Source organism: Bubalus kerabau, chromosome 4, assembly GCF_029407905.1.
Source record: "Bubalus kerabau isolate K-KA32 ecotype Philippines breed swamp buffalo chromosome 4, PCC_UOA_SB_1v2, whole genome shotgun sequence".
NCBI classification, from domain to species: domain Eukaryota; kingdom Metazoa; phylum Chordata; class Mammalia; order Artiodactyla; family Bovidae; genus Bubalus; species Bubalus kerabau.
This window is the reverse complement of record NC_073627.1, coordinates 9,631,098-9,658,619: the sequence shown is the minus strand read 5'-3', so window position 1 is coordinate 9,658,619 and position 27,522 is coordinate 9,631,098. Positions and strand designations below refer to the sequence as shown.

Genomic DNA, 27,522 nt, shown 5'->3' with positions numbered 1-27,522 from the left:
TTCTTGTGTTTATAGGATGAAAAATTGCAGCAGGTGCCAGAAGCTCTGAGTTAAGGTACCCTTTTTCACACATCCCAAGAACCAAAAGTAAAAATTAAACAAAAAAAAAATTATTTGGCCATGCTGCACAGTATGCAGGATCTTAGTTCCCCAACCAGGGATCAAACCTGTGTCCCCTGTAATGGCAGGGCAGAGTCTTAATTACTGGACCCTCCCCACTCAACCAGGGAAGTTCCTAAATTTTGATTAACTAAGAGATGAATTATCTTTCTATTCTCTCAATAAAAAACCATATTACACAGTCATCATATAAAGAAGTGATCAAGCAGTATTCAGCCAAAAAATATAGGGAAATAAATTACTTTGGAGACAGGACAAGTAGTTGATTAATAAAAAAAAATAATGTTAGCTTTCTGAATTGGGGGGATGCTTATGAAATTTGCCCACTGTTTAAAATTTATAATCTCAAATGTCTTTTCTCATTCTCAACAAATAAGTGAAAGTGAAGTTGCTCAGTCGTGTCCGACTCTTTGCGACCCCATGGACTGTAGCCCACCATGCTCCTCCGTCCATGGGATTCTCCAGGCAAGAATACTGGAGTGGGTTGCCATTTCCTTCTCCAGGGGATCTTCCTGACCCAAGGATCGAACCCAGGTCTCCCGCATTGCAGGCAGATGCTTTAACCTCTGAGCCACCTGGGAAGCCCCAATTACCTCAACAAATAATTCCATGTGTATTGTTAGAGAGCTGTTATAAACCCCACACACAAACCTGGCTGCCTCTTTGTGCCCTATGGCTTCTCCATCTTCTGTACATGTAAGTCCTTCTGTTCTAAATCCTGGAGTGGTTTTTGTTTCCTGGTTAGACCCCGGTTCGCATGCCATGAGCAAACTGTTCATGTGAGAAAGATGAGTAGACTAACACAGTAGGGCCAACGGACCAAGGGGGAAATCGTGGATAAGGTGGAGGATGGTTAGCGATCAGAAACCAATGACAACAACAAAAGGGGCAGCAAGGGGACACCCCGGAATATGAGAAAGGCTGAACCATCCTTTGAGTCCTCCTGCTTAATGGGCAGCAGGTCACCAAAGAGGCGGATGTGTCTCACTCAACCTGTCAATGCTCATGAGATTAAATCCAAGGATACTCACAGGGAGGTGTGATCGGGGACTGAGGGGCAGACGCCCTGGGAGGGGAGCTGGGAGGGGAGAGAAACCAAAGAGCAGCCACGGAAGGTCGGCCGGACAGGCAGCACTGTGGCCTGGCCTGGGGAGCCTGAAGGTTCCAGAAGAAACTGCGGCCCAAGTAACCCGGCAGCAGAATGAAGGATCTCCAGGAGAGGTGGCTGCTTACCTGGGGGCAGGTGGCCCATCTCTAAGACTAGGGCATGCCCAAGGAAGCAAGGAAACCCCCTCCTGCATCTTGTAGGGGCCAAAGAAGAGAGGGAGAGGAGAGGTGGGGGCCGGGGGGAGCAGCTGGCATCATATGCCAGCCAGAGAGAGGAACCGCAGACTGTAGGCAACTAGGCAGATCTTTTAAAGGACAAGTAAACCCTGGGACTTCTCAGCGGCTATAAGCAGGCTGATAGTTGGCGCAAATGGCATTTTCTGTTCATTAAAACTCTTAATAACTGCTGGGTTGAGAACACTTGCTTGGAATTTCTCTGGCAGCTCAATGGTAAAGAATTCACCTGCCAATGCAGGCGCGATCCCTGAACTGGGAAGATCCCACATGCCTCAGAGCAACTAAGCTCGTGCACCACAACTACTGAGCCTGTGCTCTTAGAGCCGGGGAGTTGCGACTACTAAGCCCACGTGCCCCAACCACTGAAGCCCCAGCGCCCTAGAGCCCGTGCTTCGCAACAAGAGAAGCCACCGCATTGAGAAGCCTGCACACCACGCTCCCCACAACTAGAGAAAAGCCCGGGCAGCAACGAAAATCCAGCACAGCCAAAAATAAATAAATAACATTGTATAAAGAAAAGAATACTTGTTTGGTTTCTGGAGCCATCCCAGGAATGCTGGGAATCATCTTGGGCAGTATTTTATTAAATTAATTGCCTCCAAAAATTTCCAGTATCCAGCCAGTCCGTGTCTCACAGCTGTAAGCACGGCTACTGTTAACATCTCCAGCTCAGCACAGCATTCTCCATTGAGGGTCACAGACGCCCACCACCAAGGAAGAGCACCAGCATCCGCAGACCGTTCAAGCGCTCTGGCGAGAGGATGGCTAAGTAAATTCGGCAACACCCACTCTGAAGAGCCATTCAAACTGTAATTAGGGGATCCATGCATGGGATCTGATTTTCATGTGAAAAGAGCAGAATTAAAGATGATCTGTACAGAGAATATGCAACTCTCTGAAAAAACATTATATCCCTTTGATAATTAAATCAAACAATACGACCAGTGCATGTGGAAACAAGTCCAGAAGAAACCCAAAAAACAACGTTGTGACCAACAGGCTTGGAGAATCTCTCCTTTTAATTTCCTGTTCACATTGTTTGGTAACAAGTAACGAACAAGATTACCTGGGGCTTCCCAGGTGGCTCAGTGGTAAAGAATCCGCCTACCAATGCAAGAGATGTCAGAGACGTGGGTTCCATCCCTGGGTCTGGCAGATTCCCCCGGAGTAGGAAATGGCAACCCACTCCAGTGTTCTTGCCTGGAAAATCCTGTGGACAGAGGAGCCTGGCGGGCTACAGACCATGGGGTCGCAAAGACTTGGACAAGACTGAGTGACTGAGCTTCACCACCATGAACAAAACGAACAACTAAAGGAAAAAAGGCAAGATTGAAAAAAGAGATAAACAGTGTCTTTTATAAAGTTTTCCTTTTTAAAAGTACAGTAAGGCACAGGCTTGGCAGCTAGAGCGTCAGGCCCCAGGGACCAGGAAAACGCTGCCGCCAGGAAGATCCGCTCCCCACGGCTCAGAGTTTGTTCACCACCCCTCGGGGCCCCGGACATGGACCGGAAGTCTACCTACCCCACTCTGGCCACCTATGCGTACGCGGCTGTCATTCCACCACCTGGCGTTGTCCCCACGACGTCTACACTGGGTAACCTCTGCACGAAAACCCAACACCTGCGCCTGGGCCCTGCATCTAGAGTCCAAGTCACCTGTTCATTAGTGAGGTTTGCAGACCACCCCCCAACAGCCCTCTGGGTTAATTAGCCCAGTCCTTCGGCTGGAAGACGACAGGGGTTGTATTTAATAACCCACTTCCAAGTGGCTTTGGGTTACAGAGCCTTACTCTCCGGCTGAGCCCCGATCCTGGTGGAAACAGGAGGCACAGTCCAAGGGAGGGCTGTGAAAGCCCCAGGATGTGGATCAGATTGATCGGCAGGACAAGCCCAAGGCGGCCTGCCAGCTCGCCTCTGCCCAGGTCTGCCCAGCCCCTCCTGGTAACCATGTTTGTGGGAGTGATCCCCGGCCAGGCTGCCCCAACACGCCTGGCCCAGCGGAGACAAGGGGCCCAGGCACACTCTCAGGGAGGTCTAGGGTGGACGCGGCCAGCCCCTGGTTCCCAGGTACAGCCTTGAGAGACCCCGCAGGGCCCAGCCACAGCCCAGGCTTCACAGTACACCTACCCTTTAAGAGTTCTGGAGGGAGCAAGGCCTCCCCAGGAACCAGAAAGAAGGCAAGGTCACCCGCATCTCTCATAGGGATCCCTCTTGCCTCGGTCCGGCCTCTGAAACCCTGGGCCAGGGAGGGCACTCCTTCCTGGGGAGGGGGTGATCTGGCCCTTCTCACCCCACCCAGCACTTCCAGGGGCCCTTGGGAAGCTGGGGGCCACACATGCAGGCCGGAGCGGCCATCCAGGGTTCCTCTCCCCCGTCACAAAGCCAGCATTGCTCAGAGGATGACTAGGACTCGAGCTCCGTCCAGAGAGGGCAGGCAGCCGGCTGCCCTGTGCGCTAGGATCATCTTCCTCTCCCCCTTCCTATCCCAGAGGCTTGCAGGCTGCCAGCAGTCACGCTTCGCAGAACCAGGTCAGATTAGGCCCGGAACAAAGCTCGGTTGTTGCAAGGCTTCCAAGAGGCCACGGACAGCAGGGCACCCGGAGCCGCCTCCCCCTCCCCCGGGCAGCGCCTCAATGCCCCACCTTCACGTGGGCTGCAAATGGACCCGGCCCCCAGGGTGGGGACAGGGAGATAAGGCAGGGAGAAACTGGGCTGGGAGCAGAAGGCCACAGTCAACCCAGGAGACCCAAGGCCAGGACACCCTTCCAGAGCGGTGCTGAAAGCCACCAGCCTGCAGGAAGGAGCCAGCCCTCAGCGACGCCCAGCAGACTCTTCTAGAAAGAATAACTGAACCTACAGGGAGGCTCGAAACAGGCCAAGAACTTGCAAAATGGACACCCCCAGCTCAGCCCAGCTGCTCCAGCAAAACCATGGGTACTTCGCCTCTCGACAGAGTTTCTGGGCCCAGTTACAGCTGCCCAACAGGGAAGGGGCAGGCTGACCAGCTACCGGCCTCAGGGATCCTTCAGTTCTCCTGTCAAACTCAGGGACCCATGGCCCCAGGCCTGACCTCAGGAACCCCAGCCCCAGAGGCCTGTGACCAGCAGGACAGGCTCCCTTCCATCAGTGCTTCTGGACAGGCAATCTCTTGTAGCTGCCACGGGGACTCACTGGCCAAGGTCTCTGCTGGAGCACTGTGGGGGCTGTAACCTTGCGTGCTCCTCTTCGGGTCCCCAGGGGGCATCCCCAGCCACTCATACCCACCGATCCCCCATAAGTCCCCTGACGGTGCCTATGGCTGGAGTGTTCCAAAGTTACAGCTCCAGGGACTTCCCCGGTGATCTAGTGGTTAAGAATTCACCTTGCAATCAGGGTATGCAGGTCTGAGCCGTGGTGGGGGAGCTAAGATCCCGCGTGCCGCAGAGCAAGTAAGCCGGCAAGCCACAACTAGAGAAAGCCCGCATGCCACACAGAAGACCCAGCACAGTCAAAAAAAAAAAAAAAAAAAAATATAAAAAACAAAGCAATAGCTCCTGTAGGGGTGCAGGAACCCAGCATGTCACCTCCCTCCCCACCCACCACTTACCGCCCCCACCTGCCCCTCTGCCCCCCAAGGCCTGGGACCTCTCTCTCCAGCCCCCCTCCCCCCACCCCGGGCAAGGCCACCAGCGGGATCCGCCCAGGAACTGGCGCTCAAGGCCCCGGGGGCCGGGCCCTGTGCCGCAGTGTGCTGAACCCTTCTTATCAAGTACATCTTAAGCAAACTGCAGAGCCCACACAATGCTGCTCATGGACAAACAGCAGTGCGTGCAGAAACAAGGTCCCACCCCCAGGTCCCATCCCCGTGGGGCCTGGGATGGGCAGGGAGTCTCAGAGGACGGTGGCCCAAGAAGCTGGGCGGAGGATGATGGGGGGTGACTTTTCCGGCTGTTGGGGGTCCCTGGTGAGATGCCCTCTGTTGACACACACACAGGAGCTCCGGGCACATGGCTGGCCCATCCTTCCACCTGGACGTACACTCCAGACCGCTGCCCTTGAGGGGCCATCTCGTGCCCTTTCTGCACCGGGGCTCACCCAGGGGTTTTCAGGAGGAGGGTGGGTTGTCTCAAACTCAGGTGCATTGCCAGATGCGTGGCACTCCGCGTTTGGAACCCCTCTGGGCAGGCTGGGGAGATGCTGACAGGCAGGTGGCTTTGGCGGGGGGTGGGGGGTGACAGTGCGGGAAGGGGTGAGCCCAAGGGGTGAGCAGATAACTGCCAACAGGCTGGGGAGGGGACGGGCTGCAGGATCAGGCTCCGCCAGCTCCCCAAGGACTGGGAGGGCCTCTGGGTCCATAAGGGTCTGGGACCCTGGGCACCAGTCCAAGGGAGGCATGGACAGACTGCCTGAGGTGGCTATTTCTCTCCGCCCAGGTCCCTGCAGGAGCCCGAGCGAGTGAGCAGGCTGGGACCTGAGGAGACAGAGGTGCGGCAGCGAGTGGGGCGGAGGGGCAGGGCCAAAAGAGGAAGGAACCGGCCTTCCACCCGCGCTCCTCGCCCTCACCCCTGGCGCCCTCACCCCTGGCTCCCGCTCCAGGACTTGCTCCTCTCCTCTCCGCTTCCCAGAACTCAGCTCCCCAAGCGCTGGGCGTGGGGAAGACTGCTCTACCGGCTAATCTCTCCAACTGCAGCCTCCCGCCCTGCCCAGGGCTCTGCGTAGCAAGTGCAAGAGCTTTTCAACCTTTGGTAGGCCAGGTACTACTTCGGAGATCTCCTGAAAGTCACGAAGCATCTCTGAATGACTCCCCAAGTGCACACCGGCTGGATTTTATTCCGCATTTCTGTGGCTCGCGGACCTCAGCTAAGCACTCTCAGCACTGAGAATTCCCAGGGGATCCGGGGCCACTGAAGGCACAGTGGCACAGTATGCAACCAGAAGTCCCAAATTCAGGACACTGGAAAGGTTTCGACAGCAGCCCGCTCTGATGCCAAGGGGCTGAGGGGGAAGCCTGGGCCACAATTCTGGTCTCCAAACCAACAGAGGCCCAGGGAGGGTGCCAGCAGCCCCCTCGGGCATCCTGGCAAAGCCAGAGACACACAGCCTCCTCGTGTGTGCTCCCTGCGAGTGGTAAGGATAATGAAGCAAGTTACGAATGGCGCAGGCATTCAAGCCTTTCACGCATGAGCTCACTTCATCGTTACAACAAATCAGCATTGCCCCTGTCTACCAGATGAGACAAACGAGACACATGACAAGGTGGAGGAGGTGGCAGCCTAGGATTTAATTCTGGGAGCCCGTGCTGTGAACCACTGAGCCACACTGCCTGCAGCTCTGCCTGGCTGGAACACCGAGCGAGGTGCATCCAGGAAGTGCCTGGAGCAGAACTGGAACTGCCAGATACAGAGCTGTTCCCACACAAGCCCCTGGCATCCTGCAGCCTCAGTGGGCACTCACTCTATTCCCCACCTAGAAGGACCCTCTTTAGTCTCCACCTTCTCAAAGCTGCTCATTCTCCAAGGCCCACTCAATCCCGGCTCCCCCAGAAACCTCCCCTACCCAGGGCAATCCGGTAGCTTTTGGAGACTGTACCGCTTGGGGTGGGGGGGTGTTAACTAGCCAGGTTAACACTCCGCATCCTGCCTCCCATGAGAATGCAGCTTGCTTGCAAACAATGCCACCGTCTTTCCATCATCTTTGTACCCTCAAGGCCCTGGCTGCACAGGCCCCGTGCATAATGTGGGTCCAGTGAGTGTTTATCTAAGGTACTCAGGATCCCTTCAAACATATTTTTAAAACTCCTCCCTTTTCAGAGACTCGTGAGCGCTCAAGCCAGCTCTACTGAGAACATATTTGATTTTTTTCTTTCTTTTTTAGCGTTTAAACAACAACATTTATTATTTACTTGGCTTTGATGGGTCTTAGTTGCAGCATGTGAGATCTAGTTCCCCGACCAGGGATCGAACCCAGGCAGATCCCCTGCTCTGGGAACACAGAGTATTAGCCACTGGACCACCAGGGAAGTCTCTCAATTTATTTCTGAGCCCACAAATAGGTCCCAAAGGAATAATCCCACTCAATCCAGGTGAAAAATAAAAGCGCTCCTGGTTGGCTGTCCTTGAATTTTTTGACACTGGGGATCCCTCACAGTTTGATGCTTTTCCTAATTTCAGGGCACTAATGCTACATAGGAGTCAGTCTGACTTTGCAATGAGAGAGAGGGCACCAACAGAACTGGACCCCCCTCAGGAGGGGATCAAGCGGCCACCTTGCCCCTGGGCCAGCCCCCTCCAGCCCAACCCCATGCAACAGAGTGACCCAGCTCGCCTTGGACCACCGCCAGGAGGAGAAGCTGGAAGAGGTCCAAGCTCTCCCAGGCCCGTCCTCGAGGGCCCTGCCCCTTCAGGTAAACACCAGAGACAGGGAGGCCGCCTTTACAAGAGCTGGTTCCTACCCACCTGTGAACACTACTTTGAAACCTTCCTCTTTTTTTTTTTTCTTTTTTTTAATTTGCCAGGGCAGGAGGGAGCAGGCATGGAGAAGACACATCCAGCCTGCCTCAGAGGCCCTCTGGCATCTGTGTAGGAGGGTCTCAAAGTCCCCCTAGGAAAAGGCCAGCTCACCAGGGGGACTCTGGTGGCCAGACTGATCAGCAAAAGGCAAAGTGTGAGGAGCCAAGGGCAAGAGCCAGCTGGTGTCCCTGGGCCACACCGGGCTGTCGAACTCAGTGGAAGGGCGATGCCCACAACCATCTCAAGTATGTGGAACTCGTTGGGGAGAAAGGCCGAGCGCCAAACCCTCGCCTATGCCACCTGGAAGCCCCCTCCTCCCCCACAATTTACATCAATGCCCCCACCATTACATCAACGCCCCCACACTCCAGGGAGGGAGCTGTGTTCAGGATGGGTGAGGGCCATGCTGTTTGCAACTGGAGGTGAAAGTTGAAATTCTAAGCCACTGACCCGGAAGGCCATTTTAGGGGAAGTTCTGAGTAAATCTCTTTGAGACGAGTTATTCTTTATTACTTGTTTTGTTTCTGAAAAACATGGAAAGCAGGAGAAGACTGGGAAAATGTCCCAAAGGCGGAGGGATGGCCCAAAAGACCTCTTCAGCTCCAACTAAGTACCGTGACTCTGTCCTCTTATCAAGAAAAATTAATTCATGAGTCCTTGGCAGAAAACTTCATGTCCAAGTAGATTAAGGGGAAGAACATGAGGAGAAATTTTGCAGGGTTAGCAGAAGAAGAGATGCCATTTATAACTTGACCACTAAGGAAGACAAAGGATCCGGCCTGGATCCTTTGGGGAAAATCACAAATTAAAAAAAGGAAGGGAAAAAAGAACAGATCTAGATTTCCCTTAACAAGACCTTCAAGGCTTGTGACCTCAGTTTACCCATCCTCAAAATGGAACTTCAGAGTACCCAAGGGGAAAATGCTTATGAAGGATCCTGAGTGCATGGTGGGAACTGGCCAGGCCCCTTCACCTGTCAAGCCTGCTAGTGAAGCTGGGATGCCAGCAAACCAAAAGGCATCCTGACACCCTAAAGGTGAACCCGAGTGGGCTGCAGGTGTAGCTGGATAGTCCCATTTGGGAATTTCCGGTGCTCCACTGGGTAGAGGAATAACAGGAATTCACCTGAAGAAAGGATGCTAAGACTTGGACCACCAGTCCTAGAAGCTGACCCCAAGGAAATCGTCCACACAGCCCCCTCCCACGCACTCATACGCACGGAGGGGGACCCAGAACGCCCGGACTCTCGGCCCCTGTCAAGTCAGCGATTCTGGAGAAGGTACAAGGGGGAAGGAGGGGGAGCAGGAAGGATGGCCAGCCCAGGGCAGCGGCTCCCACAGTGGCCCCTCCAGACGCCTGAGCGAGTAGTGGCCGACAGACGGGGGCAGGAGACTCTCCGCCAAGGTCAGAATCGGGGCCCAACCGTCTTGGGGGTCAGAGAGTTCGAGCACCCGGACTCCCCAGGGCACCAGTGGTCTCGAACTAGCGCGCGGACCGAGACCCTGGAGCGGCGACGTAGAAGCAGAGGAGAAAAGTGTGGTGGGGGGGGCCCAGCGTCTGGTCAGCGATCCCGATCCGGGGTGCAGCTGCGTCAGCTGGCCGGTGGGACGCCCCACACCTCAGAGCTTGCCCCGGGACCCCGACCTCCCCCTCCCCACTCCGGGCGCGGCGCCCACCTGTGTAAGACTTCTTCATGGTGCCGTCGCGGCCGCCGCTCCCAGCAGAGTGTGGCGGGGAGGCCGCGGGGCTCGGGCTCCCAGGTCGCTAATCCCGGGCCGGGAGTGGGAGGGGTGAGGGCCGGGAGGAGGGGTCGGGCCCGGCCCCGCCCCGGCCCGGCCCGCCCAGCGGAGGTGTGCGCCGAGCCCCGCCCCGCGCACTCACACCTGGCGGAGCCGCGCGCCCCGCGCATCCCGACCCCCGGCCTGGAGCGCCAGCCCCGCGCCGGGTCCTGAGCTCGCCCCGGTTCGGCCCGGGCGCGGCCCCTGCACTGCAGCCCCGATGCAAGCTGTCCGAGGGTGGGGGTCGCCAAGGTGGCGACCGTCCCCAGCAGCCCGCCCCCCCCCCCGCCCCAGGCATGAACGGTTCCTTCCGGGGCGTCGCCGGCACTTTTCCCGTCCAGAGTCTGGGCGGGGCGTGGCCTTGCCAGGTGGCAGCGGGAGGAGCGGCGCAGGGAGCGGCCTGGGGCCGGGTGGTGGTCCTTATGCACCGCCCTGCGGGGATCGGAGTCCGCAAGCCGGCTAAGCGGACCGGGCAGGACCCGGCAGGCGAAGTCCCTACCGTATGTGCCCCTCTACTTTCTTGGTAATCCAGAGGGCAGACTGCCTTGACTGCTTTATGAACTGGGGCCTCAGTTACCTCATCTGTACAATGGGTACGTTGGACCAGACGATAACTTATGTTGCATCTGAGAAATATCGAACACCTTCCCGGCATCAGGTACTGCGCGCGGTCAGGGCCTCGACGTCGGAGCGCAAATACGAGGGCACGCATCTTTATAACCTGGGTAACGCAGTAAGGAGAATGTGAGCTACTGAGCAAAAATTGTGCAGAATTCTCTCTGCTTTTGTATCCCTAAAGAAGTTTCCATAAGAAAATGATTTTTTAATACAGAGGGAAAAGTGATGAATTTTGTCAAGCGGGTGTTGTCAGAATTTTACTGAGGTAATTCCAAAACAAGGTTTTAAAGAATGAGCAGGAATTTGCCAGGCAGCCAAGGTGTTCCTGGAAGAGGGAAGGGCGTGGCGGAGGGGGAGGCGCTCGGCATCCCAGAACCTGCGGAAACTGATAACGCAAGGGCCGCGCGGTCCAGGGATGAAAAAGGGAGCGGAGGAAGCGATCCCGGAAGCGCCCCCAAGCTCTCAGCTGGGGCGCAACGCTGCCTTCTGCCCGACAATCCAAAGCCTGTTCGGAAAATTAACATCACCAAAACACCCTCTTCCCTTTTCCCTCTTCTCAAAGATCCAAAAGCAATTCCATTGCCTGCTAGAGAGTAGAAAACCTGCCTAAGTAAGATTTGAGGCACACTTGATTCCACCAGATTGTTCCACCTGCTCCCCTTCTTAAGAAATCTGTCCAGCCACAGGCCTGCAAGTCTGGCCACATGACCGTCCCACACCCTCTGGCTAGACTGATTGAACCAGAGTGGACGTTGGACTCCACCTGGGTCAACCTCCGTCTCCTTATCTGGGGACCTGGGGAGGAGGCAAGGGAGGGAAGAAGCCACAGGCCTGGAAACTGGAGATGAATTGTTAACATCTGTCTTTGGGTTCTGGGATAGCCACACATATTCCCCCAAGGGCCACTTGGACAGGTTCCTGCAAATTTTGCTCCAGCCAAGGCAGAAGGCTGAGCTCTGTCCTGATTCTGGCCAGCAGTCATGATGATTGCACCCCTATCCTGATGCCTGACCTTCCCAAGGCCAAACTGCCTATCAGGAATTTGTCTAATGGGCACATTAGGGGTTGGTCGCTTCACTTAGCTCAAGTCAGAGGTGCTCTGGTGCACATGCATCCTCTGAGCAGATAGATCCTGGAGTCGTGGAGGACCCTTGGGTGTTCTCTGTGTGCGGTTGGCCCCTTCATGCTAGCATTTCTGCCTGGGTTATAATTCACAGACACCTGGGCACCTAGGAATGAAGACCCATGTGCTGTACTGATACCGTGTGTGTGTGTGTGTTTGTGTGTGTGTGTCTGTGTGCATATGTGTTTCTGTGTGAGCACTCAGTCACTCAGTCATGTCCGATTCTGTGTGACCCTATGGACTGTAGCCCACCAGTCTCCTCTGTCTGTTGGATTCTCCAGGCAAGAATACTGGTGTGGGTTGCCATTTCCTACTCCAGCAGATCTTCCCAACTCAGGGATCAAACCCACATCTCTGGCATCTCCTGCATTGGCAGGCGTATTCTTTACCACTGAGCCACGGATGGGGAATTAGTGATACTGCACATACAAAAAAATACCAAAAATCTGAAGGAAAGACAGGAGGAGGAATGAAGAGAAAGGAGGAGGAGGAATGAAAGCATTTTCAGGATGCATGAAGGTTAATAGTTTAAGCATGAAATTCTAATTTTATGGACAATTCTCTTTAAAATGTATGATGTAATCACTTGCCTTCATGACTTGTTTTTCAGTCACTAAAGCCAAGTCCAACTCTTTGCGACCCCATGAATGCAGGATGTCAGGCTCCTCTGTCCTCCACTATCTCCCGGAGTTTGTTCAAATTCATGAGTAGAGTATAGCAAACCTTAATCATTTTCTCGTGGCTCAAGGTCATCATAAATGAAATATTTAACTGTTACAGACTCACATCTTGCTCCTTCAACATAAATGCTTTCAGACACTTTTTGAGGATCTTCAAAGGATGCCTTGCAGTAGGTATTATACTTCTCAAGGGGAATCTGCCCACTGCGTCCTCACATGAGGGTAGAGAGGGCTTAACTCAAGAAGCTTTGTGGTGCTGAATGAAAGAAGCCAATCTGAAAAGGCTGCAGAATGTATGACTCCAACTATACGACATGCTGGAAGAGGCAAAACTACAGAGACAGTAATCAGTGGTTGCCAAGAGGTAGGGGGGGTGAAGAGGTGGACCACAGGAATTTTTAAGGCTGTCCGACACTGTAGGGGTGGATATGTGGCAGGAAACATTGATCCAAACCCATACGATGTGTGACACCTATGTAACTCTGATGCAAACTATGGACTTAATAATAATTCATTAATAATAATTGGGCTTCCCTGATAGCTCAGTTGGTAAAGAATCCTCTTGCAATGCAAGAGGCCCCAGTTCGCTTCCTGGATGAGGAAGATCCGCTGGAGAAGGCAAAGGCTACCCACTCCAGTGTTCTGGCCTGGAGAATTCCATGGACTGTATAGTCCATGGGGTCACAAAGAGTTGGACACGACTGAATAATTGATAATCAAATATCAATATTGGCTTATCAGTTGTAACAAATGTACCACTCTAATGCAATGTGTATCATAAGGAGGGAGACCCCCGAGGGGGTGGTGCATATGGGAACTCTCTGACTCATTAAATTTTTCGGTAATCTAAAACTGTTTTTTTTTTTTTTTTTTGGCTGCACTGTGATACACACAGATTTTTAGTTCCCCAAGCAGGGGAACCTGCGCCCTGCAGTGAAAGTGATGAGTCCTAACCTTTGGACCATCAGGGAGTTCCCTAAAACTGCTTTTTGGGGGAAAAAAAAAGTCTATTTTAAAAAAATAAAAAAGTTTGTGGGTAAGGTTTTTATCTCATGGAGTGGGTTTTAAATTAACATGTAAGCTTTTAAGGAATTAAATTAGGTTCTTGGACTCAGAGGGATAAAAGCAGGACAAAATGAAAAAGAGGCTTTTGGACTCAGTCTTTTAGAAGGAGGACCCAGGCTGAGAAAGTTATTTAGTTGCAAACTCCGTTTTCCAAAGAAAAAGGAAGTCTGACTCAGAGGACTGCGCCAAGGCTGGAAGAACAACCCCCCAGGGCGAAGTCCTTGAAGAACCCTTGTGAGGACCCGTCTGCACTGATTTACAGGGTTAGAGCCTGCACCCGGAGTCTGAGCCCACACCACGATGGCTGAGACTTTCAGGATCTTGGGGTCGGGTGAGGATATTTTCCATGTGGGAGGGATGTGAGCTGTGGCCATGGGCAGCTGTATCAGACTGTGTTTTCCCAAAACCATCACAACGGCATCTCCCAGCCCTTCCTGCTCCCTCACCTGTGAGCTTGGCATTGTGTCCCCCTGTGTCCCCTCCCTTTGCAGCTGGGAAGGCTTGTTGTTTGATTGTAACCCTTGACCTTGGAGCCTTGAGCCACTCAGTAAGGGTCTGTTGCATACAGAGACTTCTGTATGCAAGGAAGCCCAGAGCGCTGGGGGTGTATGAGATACCTGTTGCCACATAACAAGTTAGCACAAACTTAGTGGCTAAAATGACACACGCTCATCATGGCCCAGTTTCTGTGGTCAGGAACCCGGCCACCACTTAGCTGGGTTATCAGCTTCAGAGCACCTCCCGGACTGCAGCCGGGGTTATTGGCAGAGGCTGAGTCTCATCTGAAGGCTCAGCCGGGGATGTGTCCACGTCCAAGCTCACACAGCTGTGGGCAGACTCAGCTCCTCAAAGTCTCTTAGATGGAAAACCTCAGGTTTTAGCTGACTAAATCTGAGTTTCTTGCCACAGGGGACTCCCAACTTAGCAACTTGTCCATCAAAGCCAGTAAGAAAGATGGGTCGCTCAGTCGTGTCCAATGCTTTTCGACCCTATGGACTGCAGCACACCAGGATTCCCTGTCCTTCACCATCTCCCTGAGTTTGTTCAAACTCATGTCCGTGGAATCGGTGATGCCATCCAACTGTCTCATCCTCTGCCGCCCCCTTCTCCTTCTGCCCTCCTTCTGCCCTCAATCTTTCCCAGCATCGGGATCTCTTCCAAGGAGTCTCCTCTTCGCAAGAAAGATGGTCGGCTGGCAAAATGGGCATTACAATCTCGTGATCTGTTCGTGAAAGCAGCCGCTCGTGAATACCAGGAGGTAGAGTTCCCTGGAACCATCTCAGAAGCCATCTGGGACGGTCACAGCAGCCGCTCAGGCGGGCAGTCCTGGACTTTAAGTCTTCCCAGCCCAGGTGCAGAAAGGTGAGCACAGGGCCTTCCTGGGGTCCCCTTACTGTACCTTCTCCCATCTTCCTGCCCCAACCACGACCTCTGCTGTCTGCCTCCATTTCTGAGCTCTGTGGCTTCTGCTCACTTTTTTCTTCTCTCTCCTGTCAATTTCTTTCTGGTCCTTTCCCTGACCAATCCCCTCAGGATTCCAGGCCCAAATGGTCAGACTTGGCTTTGGCAGGCCACCTGGCGGTCATTGCTTTTGTCTCCCGACCCCAGAGGGGCTGGCTCACGCTGGGCGGTATGGCCACCTTTGCCTGGCCTCAGCTCAGCCCAGCAGCTCTGTCCTCTGCTTGGCTCAGCGTCTCTGCTGAGTCAGACTCTTCTCTGACTTGTGGCTGTCCCCGAGCTTGAACTTGTCAGATGACTGGGGCCTTACTGTGTATGTATGATTTACGGTAAAGGTGTGGCTCTAACAACATTCTCCTGTGCAATGTGGGAGTGAATCTGCCCCCAGCTTTCCAGAAAGCGCTTGGCAATGAAATTTAAATGACTTTAAAAAGCGCCCAGGTGCTTTATCCCAGTGATTATACTGTTTTTTCTTGTTGGTTGATTCAATATATATTTCTTGATGACTCATGATGGTCCCTGCCTCCTGAAGCTTATACTTTAGTAGGGGAAACAAACATTAACCAAGGAACCAAATAAGAAGGTACAGCGAGGACTTCCCTGGTGATCCAGTGGATAAGACCCCATTACCTCTGAGGCAGGGCATACGGGTTCGATCCCTGGTCAGGGAACTATGATACCACATGCCACAGCTCAGCCAAAAAATAAAAATATAAATAAAATATGTTGTATGCAGCTTAAGTTTTATGAAAAAGAAGAAGGTACAGTGAGGGTGTACACTAAAAGGTTCACATCTGGGGTCTAGGGTCTGGGGGAGCTTCTTTGTAGAAGGGGAGATTGGGCTGAGATCAGAAAGATGAACAAGCGTTAACCAGGAAAAACAAAGGGGAAAGAGTCTGCAGGCAGAGAACAGCCTTGCAAAGGCTTGTGGTGGGAAGAAATATGGTCCATATAAGGAACTCAGATATGAAGATGATAACCACTCTAATAGCAGAAAGAGAAGAGGAACTAAAGAGCCTCTTGATGAGGGTGAAAGGGCAGAGTGAAAAAGCTGGCTTAAAACTGAATATTCAAAAAACTAAGATCATGGCATCTAGTCCCATGACTTCATGGCAAATAGAAGGGGAAAAAGCAGAAGCAGTGACATCTTTTATTTTCTTGGGCTCCAGAATCACTGCGAATGGTGACTGCAGCCATGAAATTAAAAGACACTTGCTCCTTCAAAGGAGAGCTATGACAAACCTAGACAGCTTATTAAAAAGCAGAGACCTTTACCGACAAAGTTCCATATAATCAAAGCTATGCTTTTTTCAGTAGTCATGTACAGATGTGAGAGTTGAACCATAAAGAAAGCTGAGAATTGAAGAATTGGTGCGTTGGATTTATGGTGCCAGAGAAGACTCTTGAGAGTCCCCTGGACTACAAGGAGATCAAACCAGTCACTTCTCAAGGAAATCAGTCCTGAATGTTCATTGGAAGCAGTGATGAAGCTGAAAACTCCAATACTTTGGCCACCTGATGCAAAGGACCAACTCATTGGAAAAGACACTGATGCTGGGAAAGACTGAAGGCAGAAGGAGAAGGGGGCAACAGAGGATGAGACGGTTGAATGGCATCACTGACTCAATGGACATAAATTTGGGCAAACTCTGGGAGATCGTAGCTGACTGGAGCCTGGCGTGCTGCAGTCCACAGGACTGCAAAAAGGACTTAGCGACTGAACAGCAACACGGCAGTCATCAGATGGGGCCAGGGAGGGCATTCATCAGCCAGGGCTGGACCTTTGAAGGACACACCTTAGAAGGTGCCTCTGAACTTTGGCCCTTGTCCCCTCAAGCTCGCCTTGCCTCCTCCTTCTCCTCTATCCCTCTGCTGCCCTGCGGGAGGAGGAGCCAGGGTGAGTTTTCTGATGGGAAAACTGCAGCCCAGGAATGAGGGACGGGAGGGGCTGGCATCCTCGGTGACATTTCACCAGTGACTTCAGCTCAAGGGGAAACTGGGAATCTCTGGGAAGCATCCGTAGGAAATCGCAGGCCACCTTGTGTCTTGGGTCTTGTCTTCATCATGGCCTTTCTTGTTCACTCCACTGCAAGCCCATTTACAACCGGCCCCCGACCCCCACCCCTCAACGCCCCTCCCCCCGCCGCCTCCCCCAGCCCACCCCGCTGTCTTTGGTCCTGCTGCCTGCTTCCCTTGGAACACCTTTTCCAGGCACTCAAATTGGGTCTTTGGAACCGGACGGAGTTTCTCCTCCCCGTCCTCCCCTCCCTCACCCCTCCCCCTCCTCCCCTCCCCCACCCCGCCCCTCCTCCCCTTCCCCACCCCTCCCCCTCCTCCTTCTCGGTGGGGCTTCTCCTCCCACTGAGCTGTTTCCTCTGCCCTTATCTCCGTAGCCGGGTGAAGCTGGAGTTGTCTGGGTCCGTTGGAATCTCACAGGGAGCGAACAGCCACCCCCACTCAGGCTCCGCCCCCGGCCCATTCACTCGGAATCTGTGGGGCGGAGCTTTCTACGGGCTCCCTGGGCTGAGCCCGCCTGTTTGCTGGCGGGAAGCCAGAGGTCCGGGCTGAGGTCCCTGTGCCACAGGCTCTCAGCACGATGCCTTCCTGCGCGAGCCCAAACTTGTGTGCCTCAGCTTCCTTGTCGGCTTCGAGGGGATAAAGATGCCTGTCCTGGGCTGGCCTGGGGTTGGGTGGTGCCCCTGCATCCCCAAGTGGATGGTGAGCCAGAGGGCAGGAGCCACAGCTTCCTCGGTGCTGCGTGCAGAAGGGAAGAAGGGCAGCCGGTGGGAACCGGGACCCAGCCAGAGAGGAAGGCCAGGTGTCTCCACTTATCATAAGAGTCTCCAGCGTACAGTTCTCGGTACAGTTCTCCAGAGTAAGTGAGTGTTCATTGGCTTTCATTTAAAACATAAATAAATACAGGGCCTGCCAGACAGGGCCAGTGGGAGTGTTGGCAAAGGGCTGGCAGCCCTCAAGGGCTGCAGGTGGGCGAGGTCACAGAGGGGAGTCCGGGAGACACATGGCTCCCCACCCCATGCTCTGGATCGCCTTGGGGAGTCCTCATGTTATAAAAGTACCCCTCACGGGGACTTCACTGGCCGTGCACTAGTTAAGACTCTGGGCTTCCTCTGCAGGGGGTGTGGGTTCGAGCCTAGCAGGGAACTAAAATCCTGCAAGCCACATGGTGTGGCCAAAAAATTAAAAGTGTCTTTTGAGAAGTTGCCAGATAAAATACAAGCTGCTCAGTTAGGTTTGAGCTTCAAATAAGCAAAATATAATTTTTTTGTAGTATAAGTATGTCTCATGTAGTATTTGGGATATACTGGTGCTAAAAAATGATTATTTGTCTGAAATTAGGATTTAACTGCACATCCTGTCATTTTACTTGCTAAATTTGGAAACCCCGTGTTCTCGGTCCCCAGACCTAGATTTGTAGTCCTGGAAGGAAGGTTTGACCATCCCCCACTTGGGGTTCCCAAACACCAGGCTAGGGCCTGGGGCCAGCCTGTGAAAAGCCCTCACCCGTCAGAGGCGAAATGAAACCAGTGAGCACAACTCAAAGAGGTGAGGTTCTGGGGGTTTGTTTAGAGCTTTTTTTTTTTTTTTTTAAGCAAAGCTGAGATGTTCAAAGGACTGGTCTCTTTTTTTTTTTTAAGATTTATTTTTTATTTATTCATTTATTTTTGGCCACGCTGGGTCTTAGTTCTTGTGCACAGGCTTCCTCTGGTTGTGACTCTCGGGAGTTGTTCTTCGTGGCAGAGGATGGGCTCTAGGCACTCGGGCTCTGTAGTTGTGACACATGGGCTCAGTTGTCCCACGGCACGTGGGATCTTAGTGCCCGGACCAGGGATCGAAACCGTGTCCCTTGCATTGGCAGGTGGACTCCCCACCACTGGAGTGCCAGGGAAGTCGCAGAGGGCTGTTCTTTATCCTGAAAATTTCCCTTCCTATGTGTACAGATGTCCTACATGAGAAAAAGTCCTTTAAAAAAATAAACGATGGTAATAAGAAGTAGCATGTGTCTTTTTTTAGATATGTCTTTTTGTCAAAATTAAAACGTAGTCACTCCATCTTAAAATCTCCAATTAACAGGACTTCCCTGGTGGTCCAGTGGCTAAGACCTCGTGCTCCCAAATGCAGGGGCCCGGGTTCGATCCCTGGTCAGGGAAGTAGATTCCGAATGCTGTAATGAAGAGTTCTCACTCTGCAACTAAAGATCCCGCATGCCTCAACTAGAAAACATCCCACATGATGCAACTAAGACCCAGCACAGCCATGTAAATAAATAAGTAAACATTTTTTTAATGTCCAATTTGAAAAGCAAACAAAACTGGATTGTGAAATCTCAAAGCCAGGGGAGGTAAAATGATTGTCCGCACACCAGATTCAAGGGGGTATGTGCCAGGGCCCCAGGCTCCAGCCTTACAACCTCCCACTCTGCGCCCCTCCGTGAGTCCCTGTCCAGCCCCTCCTTTCCCTGTTCCCAGCCAGCCTTCTGGCAACACCTGTTCGCTGCCCCACACCTGCCTCTCAGAGCTGCTCTCCAACCGAGGGACCTTGTGGCCTGGCTGTGACCTCCCTGCTGTGCTTCTTCCTAGCTGGGATCCTCAGGAAAAGCCCTAACCTCTCTGCTCTTGTGTTTTCATGCCCTTGGGATGGAGACCATGACCCCAGTGCTCAGGAGGCTTCACGGGTGTGTTCACGTGCCATGTTCTTCTTGTTACACACTTAGAATCTGTGCAGTTTTCTAGTGTCAATGCTGCTGCTGCTGCTGCTAAGTCGCTTCAGTCGTGTCCGACTCAGAGCAACCCCATAGACGGCAGCCCACCAGGCTCCCCTGTCCCTGGGATTCTCCAGGCAAGAACACTGGAGTGGGTTGCCATTTCCTTCTCCAAGTGGCAATGCTACAATTCAATAAAACCGTTTATTAAAAATTAACAGCTAAGTTAAGGCCCCATTAGCAAAGAGGCTTCCCAATCAAGAAAAGCTGACACGCTTTATCTTGCTTGGAAACGTTGTTATTTGTTGTTGTCATTACCTCCAACTTTTAAAAGGGAACAGTAATTTATTATTTGTTGCCTGCATGCAGCTGGCAGAACCCACCACTAAGGAATAAAAAGATCTTCAGCTAAGCTCACACTTAGGGCAGTTTAATGAGGTCTTATTCTTCAAAATTAACCTTCAAACCCATTACATTCCAGGAAACTAAAAATTTACACTAGTTTTCCATTTTTAATGGGCTTACAATAAAAGGAAATATTTACAGCTCGAAATAAAATAGATGGCACTTTAAGTTCATTTTTCAAGTCATCCCAAATAGACATAAAAGGCAGAGAAAGACACATAAACCATGTAAAGAGAAACTTAAAAGACATAACCATAAAAAAAACCAAAATGCCCATCCCCATGTAACAGTAAGTGAGGGACGGTCTGGAGCCACACTCAGGCAGGGCTCTCAGCTCTGCATGTGGGCAAGTAGTAGGAAGCAACCATCGCTTCCAAGCCATGACACCCAGGGACTGAGCAACTGGGTCCCCAATATGCCCAACATCCCTCCAGGAGATGGGTTCTCTGAGCCAACAGGAAACGCCTTCATTGTTCTGGAGTGGGACCACCAGGAGGCCAAGTGGAAACAGCTGGAAAACCGGGGAAGGTGGTGGAATGGGGGAGGATTGAAGAGAAAGAAACATCTACTCAAGATGAGTTTAGGGACTTACCCAGTGGTCTAGTGGTTAAGAATCCACCTTGCATTGGAGGAGGAAATGGCAACCCTCTCCAGTATTCTTGCCTGGAGAATCCCATGGACAGGGGAGCCTGGCAGGCTACAGTCCATGGGGTCCCAAAGAGCTGGACATGACTTAGCAACTACACAGATACAGAAAACAAACTAATAGTTATCAAAGGAGAGACAGAAGTGTGATGGGACAAATTATGTGTATGGGATTAAGAAATTAAAAACTCCTATTTATAAAACAGCAACAAATTTATATTGTATCAGATAAAGACATAGCCATCGTTGTATAATAACATTTGGTAGAGTATAATCTGTAAAATACTGAATCACTGTGCTGTACACCTGAAACTAGTATAATATTGTAAATCTACTGCAGTTAAAAATAAAAAGTGAATTTTCCACACACACAAAAAAAAGAATCCACCTTGCAATGCAGGAGATATGGGTTCAATCCCCAGTCAGGGAACTAAGATTCCACATGTTGCAGAGTAACTCAGCCCATGAGCCACGACTATGGAGCCTGTACACTCTAGAGCCTCTGTGCCATGACAAAAGATCCCACGTGACACAACTGAGACCCGTGCAGCCAAATAAAATACATAATATAAGTAAGACGTCTGAAAACCTGAGCCCCAAAACGCAGGCACAGCTAATGCTAATAGAGACACTCAAGAAAAATGAACCATGGAGATGTGAAACCACACCATGATTTCCAAGCTATGCTATGCTATGCTATGCTAAGTCACTTCAGTCGTGTCCGACTCTGTGCGACCCCATAGACGGCAGCCCACCGGGCTGGGCTCCCCCGTCCCTGGGATTCTCCAGGCAAGAACACTGGAGTGGGTTGCCATTTCCTTCTCCAATGCAGGAACGTGAAAATTATGATTTCCATAAGAAATGCAAATAATAGAAGAATCTGAAAATGATATGTAGGACTATCAAAGTTTTAAAATTATGAAACCCAAACGGGCTTAAATGAAACAAATATAGGTGATCATGAAAAAGAATCAGCTGGAAATCCCACAGTTTTCGGGATCTTAATTTCCTGACCAGGGATGGAACCTGGGCCCCGGCAATGAAAGTACTGACTCCTAACCACTGGACTGCCAGAAATTCCCACCAAAATTGTTCGAACACAAAATTCAGCACAGGATACATAAACATCAGTTCACACTCACATACTTAAGAGTGAAACTATAGCACATCCAAGGATAAAAAGAAAATCTGAAAAGCTATCAGAGATGAAAAGACAGATTATCCACAAAGAAGTGAATAGATTTTAGCAGATTTCTTGTAGTCCGAAGCAGTATTTTCAAGGGCTAAAGGAACACAACTATCATTCTAGAATTCTATCGCAGTCAAACTATCATTCAAGAGTGAGAACAGAGAACAGACATTTCAGACATGCAGTCTAAGCGCTCCCCTACCACAGACCTCCCCTGCGAGGAGCATGGCAGGGTCAGGAAACAGAGCTGGGAATGGCTTCACCAGATGACAAAGCAGGACAGAAATAGTACAGGATGTGGAGGTGGAAACAGAGGGGTGATGTGGATGACAGAGCCCGAGATGGAGGAGGTCATGGGGATGGGGAAGAGGAGGAGGTGATGAAGATGGGGAAGACGGAGGAGGAGGAAGGGATGGGGCTAGAGAAGACTGAGGAGGTCACAGGGATGGAGGCGAAGGAGATAATAAATGTGGAGGAATCCATGGGGTGAAGAAGGTGGTGAGGAGGTGGGGATGGAGGGAAAGCAGGTGATGGAGCTGCAGCTGGAGGCTGGAGTCGACTTCATGGGGAAGGTGTCCAGCTTTCTGAATGGGTGCAAACAGCTTTATTTTCTCCTTTGTCACCCCCATTGCCTCTTAGGCAGTTGGATAAGCTTTTCCTTCACCTTCAGCACCCAGAACCACCTCATCTTTGCTCAGCTAGACCCACTGGGGCATATTCAAACAACTAGACTGATCCAACCTAAAATGTCAATGTCACACTCCATTCAAAGGCGCAGGACCAGAGATGAGACTGCTCTTCACCTCCCAGCTCCACTCCACCCCTCCACATACCCTCTTCCATCACTCTGGCTTCTGACTCCTCTATGGGGCTGGAGGGAGAAGGAAAAGGGGCACAGCCGCTCGGGGGGTGCTGGCACGGTGTCTCCTGCCCGTGGATTCCTGAGACGGGGTGGGTGGGTGTTCAAGCACAGGCTCTGCCGTGGGGACCCCTCCAGGCCCCACCGCAGCCCCGGCCGGTGGTTCAGTGCACTCAGGCAGCCAGCCTTCCAAACACCCCTGACCTGGCCCACCCCAAGGGCCAGTAGAAATGCAGAGTGTGGCCACCCAGGTGACCTTCAGAGCCATCGCTGATCGTCTGCACACAAGGCCAGGCCTCCCAAGGACACCCCACTTCTCGTGTCCCCAGGTGCAGTTCTGAAGCTCAGCAAACGCCCAGCTGAAGGTCTGCCCTCAAGGACTACCTCTGTTGGCTGGGGTGGGATGGGGGCTGTGCCCTCCCCCACTCCCCACCTCTGTTCCTAAAACCCTGCCTCCAGCCAAGCCCCTGTCAGCTTCTAGCATCCTCTGCTCTTGTGGCCTTGACTTGGGCACTCTGTGTGCTTTGAAAAGTGAGAATGAAAGTCACTCAGTTGCGTCGGACTCTTTGTGACCCCATGGGCTATACAGTCTGTGGAATTCTTCAGGCCAGAATACTGGAGTGTGTAGCCATTCCCTTCTTCAGGGGATCTTCCCAACCCAGGGATCGAACCCAGGTCTCCCGCATTGCGGGTGAATACTTTACCAGCTGAGCCACCAGAGAAGGCCGAGAATACTGGAGTAGGGTAGCCTGTCCCTTCTCCAGTGGATCTTCCCAACCCAGGAATCGAATCAGGGTCTCCCGCATTGCAGGCAGATTCTTTGCCAGCTGAGCTGTGTGCTTTACAAGCACCAATTCATTGAAACCTCATCCCAGTCCCATTTCACAGGTGAGGAAACAGAAGTCACCTGCTCAGGGTCACACAGCTGCTCACCAGCGCAGCCTTAACCCAATCCCGGGCAGCACTCCTCCTGGCACTGTGCTCGTAACCACTCTGCTGTCCTGCCTGGCCCTCTGCTGGACCGCTCTGCAATCTCTGGGCAAGTCTGGAATGGAGTGTCCAGCCCCCCATCTGACACGTGCAGGCTCTGTCTTCTCTGCTTCCAGACTTCACCCAGACCCCGGGCATGGGGGAAAACCGATTGGATGGGGGAGCCCAGGGCTTCCTGGGGTGAGGGAATAAAGGAGTGGTTATTCTTAGCCTGGACTCTTAGTATCCTATTCATAGGCAAGGCCTCCCAGGGGACGGGCCTCTGGGCTCTAACCCTCTAACCGCAGGCACTGGACTCAGCGGATCATCATCGCAGCGCCTGTGCAAGGCGGTATGCTGACCCAGCCCTGGGCAGCCGGCGGTGACTCAGCCCTGGGAAATTACAGGCTTCCCAGGATCAGCCGGCCGAGAGGGGCCTAAATACAGGTTGGGGGAAGGAGGGCGGGACAGAGCCAGCGTGGGGGCAGGGCCTCTGCGCGCGGGACCTGGGCCACACCTTCCGGGGGTCACAGACGGGCTCCAGCAAGGGTGGGGTGCAGGGGACACAGACAGCCGTGGGAGGTGGGGGACAAGGAGACAGGCCCCAGCAGGAAAGAAGGGGAGAGAGACCAGGACAGGCCTGGGGACTGGGCCCTGTCTCAGCTCCTCCTCAGGGATGTTGGATGAGCCCCCTCTCGAAGGCCACATGTGGACTGAGAGAGATTGGCCCTGTCCATACGCTGGCGTCTGGAACCTTCCAGTGCTCCGAATCATGAACACCCAGGAGATCACACCCGTCCATCCCAAAGGAAATCAGCCCTGAATATTCAGTGGAAGGACTGATGCTAAAGCAGAAGCTCCAGTACTTTGGCCTCCTGAGGCCAAGAGCTGACTCATTGGAAAAGACCCTGATGCTGGGAAAGATTGAAGGCGAGAGGAGAAGGGGACGATAGAGGATGAGATGGTTGGATGGCATCACCGGCTCAATGGACGTGGGTTTGCGTGAACTCCGGGAGACAGTGGAGGACAGGGGAGCCTGGCTGCTGCCGTCCACGGGGTCACAGAGAGTCGGCCAGACTTAGCGGATGAACACACGCAGGGCGGGCCTGGGAAGCGGCTCACCTTATTGCATTCCTGAGCCCAGGGCTGGGCTGTGGGTTAGGATTTGTGAACTGGCAGGAAGAGGAGGGGCTGGGGATGATTTCTCCCTGGTGCCTCTCGCTCCCCACGCCCCGCCTTCCTCCCACCAGGGAGTTGTGCACAGAAAGGAACTGTCTGCGCATTTCTGGCAGGAAATGGAAAAGAAAGAAGGACTGGCCTCCAGGCTTCCTTACTTCCTGTCCTAATTCCCTCAAAGTGGCCCGCCTCCTCCTCCTCCTCCTCCTTGGCTTCTTTGGGCCCCATCCGGCGGATGGGGGATGTTTACACATCTGACCCGGTGACCCAGATTCCAGGCGGTAAGGAGCTGGGAGGGAGGCTGGCAGGTTCTGAAAGGCCGCAGCCATTCCTCCGGAAGCAAAGGCCGGTGATGGAGCTCTGAGTGTTGGGCCCACGGAACTTTCTAGAGGTGTGTGCAGCCTCCACCCATGTTTGCTGTGAGGTCACTGGGCTCAGCACTGGAGCAGTAGGAGAGGAGCAGAGCCAGGAGATTCGGGCTGCAGCGGTCCCTGGGCTCTGGGGGTGCGCAGGGCTTGCGCCCTAGCTTTTCCTTCTCCCAATCCAAAGGGCACAGCCGTCCTCACTCACCACCCCCACTGCCGGAGTGACCATCATCCAGGGCAGAGGCCACCTTCTGGCTGGACCTCTCCCTTCTTCTCTCCGTCCTTCAGCTCGGGAGCAGTCGGCTCTGCCTCCCCTGCCGGTGCCTCTCAGTGGAGGGCAGAGGAGCAGCGCGTGCTCAGGACCACCCTGCAGCCTGGGCTCCTCGCCCGTCGCGGTCACTCCAGCATGGCACCCCTCCAGCTGGGGGGCGCTGGGGGAAGCTGGCTAGACTGCGAGTCTGGCCCTTGACTTGTGGGTCCAGCAGGAGACAGTTCCTCGAACTTTTCAGAGAGGACCTGCCTGGGCCCAGGTCCTGTGTCCATCACTGTCCTTCAAACAGACGCTGCATCATTCAGTCAAATAATTAGGGACATCCAGGCCAGGCACCACAGTGGTAAAGAATCCGCCTGCCCATGCAGAAGATGCCAGAGACGCAGGATCGATCCCTGGGTCGGGAAGATTCCCTGGAGAAGGAAATGGCAACCCTCTCCAGTATTCTTGCCTGAAAAATTCCACAGACAGGGGAACCTGGCGGGCTACAGTCCATGGGGTCACAAAGGAATCAGACACGACTGAGCGACTGAGCATCCTCACCCTGGATAAGACGGTGTAGACAGGTCCCTTCCTGCTCCTCTCTGCAAAACACAGCTACAAACCCTGGGGTGATGCAGGAGGCAACCAAAGGGGGTTCTGACGAGTGGAAAGAAGGCGAGCTGATCAGGGATCGCAAGGCTGAGTCTGGGAAACAGCCGGGCATCTATGATCCCCCAGGCCCCTGTCCCGACCCAACAGAAGCAGGGGCCCAGGTGTGCCTTCCTCAAGCAGGCTCACTGCTCTCCTGGACTGACCCGAAGCCTCGCCAAACACAAGCTCTACCAGGCAGAACCAGCAAGGGGACCGACCTGGAGCCCCTGACGTTAAGTGGCCAGGTGTCAGGTGGTGGTATGATTTTTGTTTCAGTCATCACATTTGATTTAGAATCCTCATTGAGGAGGAAAGTGTATTGTACCTACATTTTCTGCTCTTTCCATTGTTCGTTATGCCTTCCTGATGCTTTAAGATTCCTTCTTTTATTATTTCCCTTCTGTCTTAAGAGTTTCCTTTCCCCATTCTTTAGATCTGTCGGCTGACAGAGGAGGCCCTTCCTTCTGGAACAGCCTGTTCTGGAATTTAAAATTTACAGTCGAGGGACTTCCCTGGCAGTTCAGTGGCTGGGACTCTGCGCTTTCAATGCAGGGGACATGCATTCCATCCCCGGTCAGGGAACTAAGATCCTGCACGCCGCACAGAATAGCCAAAAAAATTCACAATCAACAGTTGTTTCATTTCGGGCTGCCCTCAGACCTTGCTGGGGACAAGTGTCCTGGCACCCATCTGTGAGCTCAGCCAACACGGATTCTGCCACACCGCTCAGAGCCCAGCTCCACATCCTCCTTGGAGGCACACCCTGAGGTACCCCCCAGCCAAACCCAGCAGGAGCTGGGCTTCTGGTGCTTCCTCTGACCTCCCTCCTCCCTTCTTGGCTCCTCACTCCCTTGTAATTGACTTAAAATTGTGCAATTAAAAGTCTGGTTCATGACAGCAGACAGGTGAACGAAACAGACAAGGTGACAGCTTCAGGAGCTCACAGACTGGGGTAAGGTGAACCCAGGACAGGTGAACAACGATGGTACAACCTGGTGAGAGCTCGGAGGAGGAACAGCCTGCTAGGTGAGTACAGAGCAGGAGCACACATCCTAATGTGGAGGAGTCAGGGAAGGCTTCCTGGAGGAGGTGGCCTCCTAGAGGTCAAGTTCCTCAGGTTAGGCAGAGGGAGGGAACATTCCCAGCAGAGGTGACCATGGTACCAACCAGCCTGGGTGGGAATCCCAGGCCCTGAGCCCACCCACAGGCTGTGACTTCTTTGGGCCTTAGTTTCCCTGTCTTTAAGACTGAGAAGGAACTCGGGGCGGGGGAGCGGGGAGGGCAGGGGAGCGCAGTGTCGCCTGCCTTGCAGTGAGGCTCAGTGAGGACCACGCCTGAGAAGGAGGGAGGCCCAGTCCCCACAGGCCCCGGGAGTGTCCACTGAAGGTCCCAAGGCCCAGCACCGGGTATCAGACCCTTCCTCTCGTTGCGCAGTCTGCTGACCTCCGTGCTTCCTTCCAGGATCTTCTGCCGGTGGGAAGGGCCAGGTAAGCCCCCAGCCTGCCCTTGTTCAAGGCTGGGGGATGGCCGGCTGCCCTCCACCTGCGCTGAAGCAGGTGGCGCTGTGGGGGCTGCCTCCCCTGCCCTCCACCTGCGGTCCAGCAGGCGGCGCTGTG

At 53.2% G+C, this 27,522-nt stretch overlaps 2 long non-coding RNA genes across 2 annotated transcripts; one reads left to right on the top strand and one right to left on the bottom strand.

Moving 5' to 3' along the window:
* Positions 1-2,015: 2,015 nt before the first annotated feature.
* Positions 2,016-9,680, bottom strand: LOC129651125 (uncharacterized). Its single transcript, XR_008714016.1, has 4 exons — positions 9,629-9,680; positions 2,987-3,104; positions 2,531-2,773; positions 2,016-2,212 (listed from the first exon to the last, which is right to left on the bottom strand). It is a non-coding gene; the product is annotated as an uncharacterized LOC129651125 (long non-coding RNA).
* A 7,566-nt stretch (positions 9,681-17,246) lies between these two features.
* On the top strand, positions 17,247-18,641 carry LOC129651124 (uncharacterized). The gene is made up of 3 exons (XR_008714015.1): positions 17,247-17,549; positions 18,097-18,238; positions 18,552-18,641. It is a non-coding gene; the product is annotated as an uncharacterized LOC129651124 (long non-coding RNA).
* Positions 18,642-27,522: the final 8,881 nt, after the last annotated feature.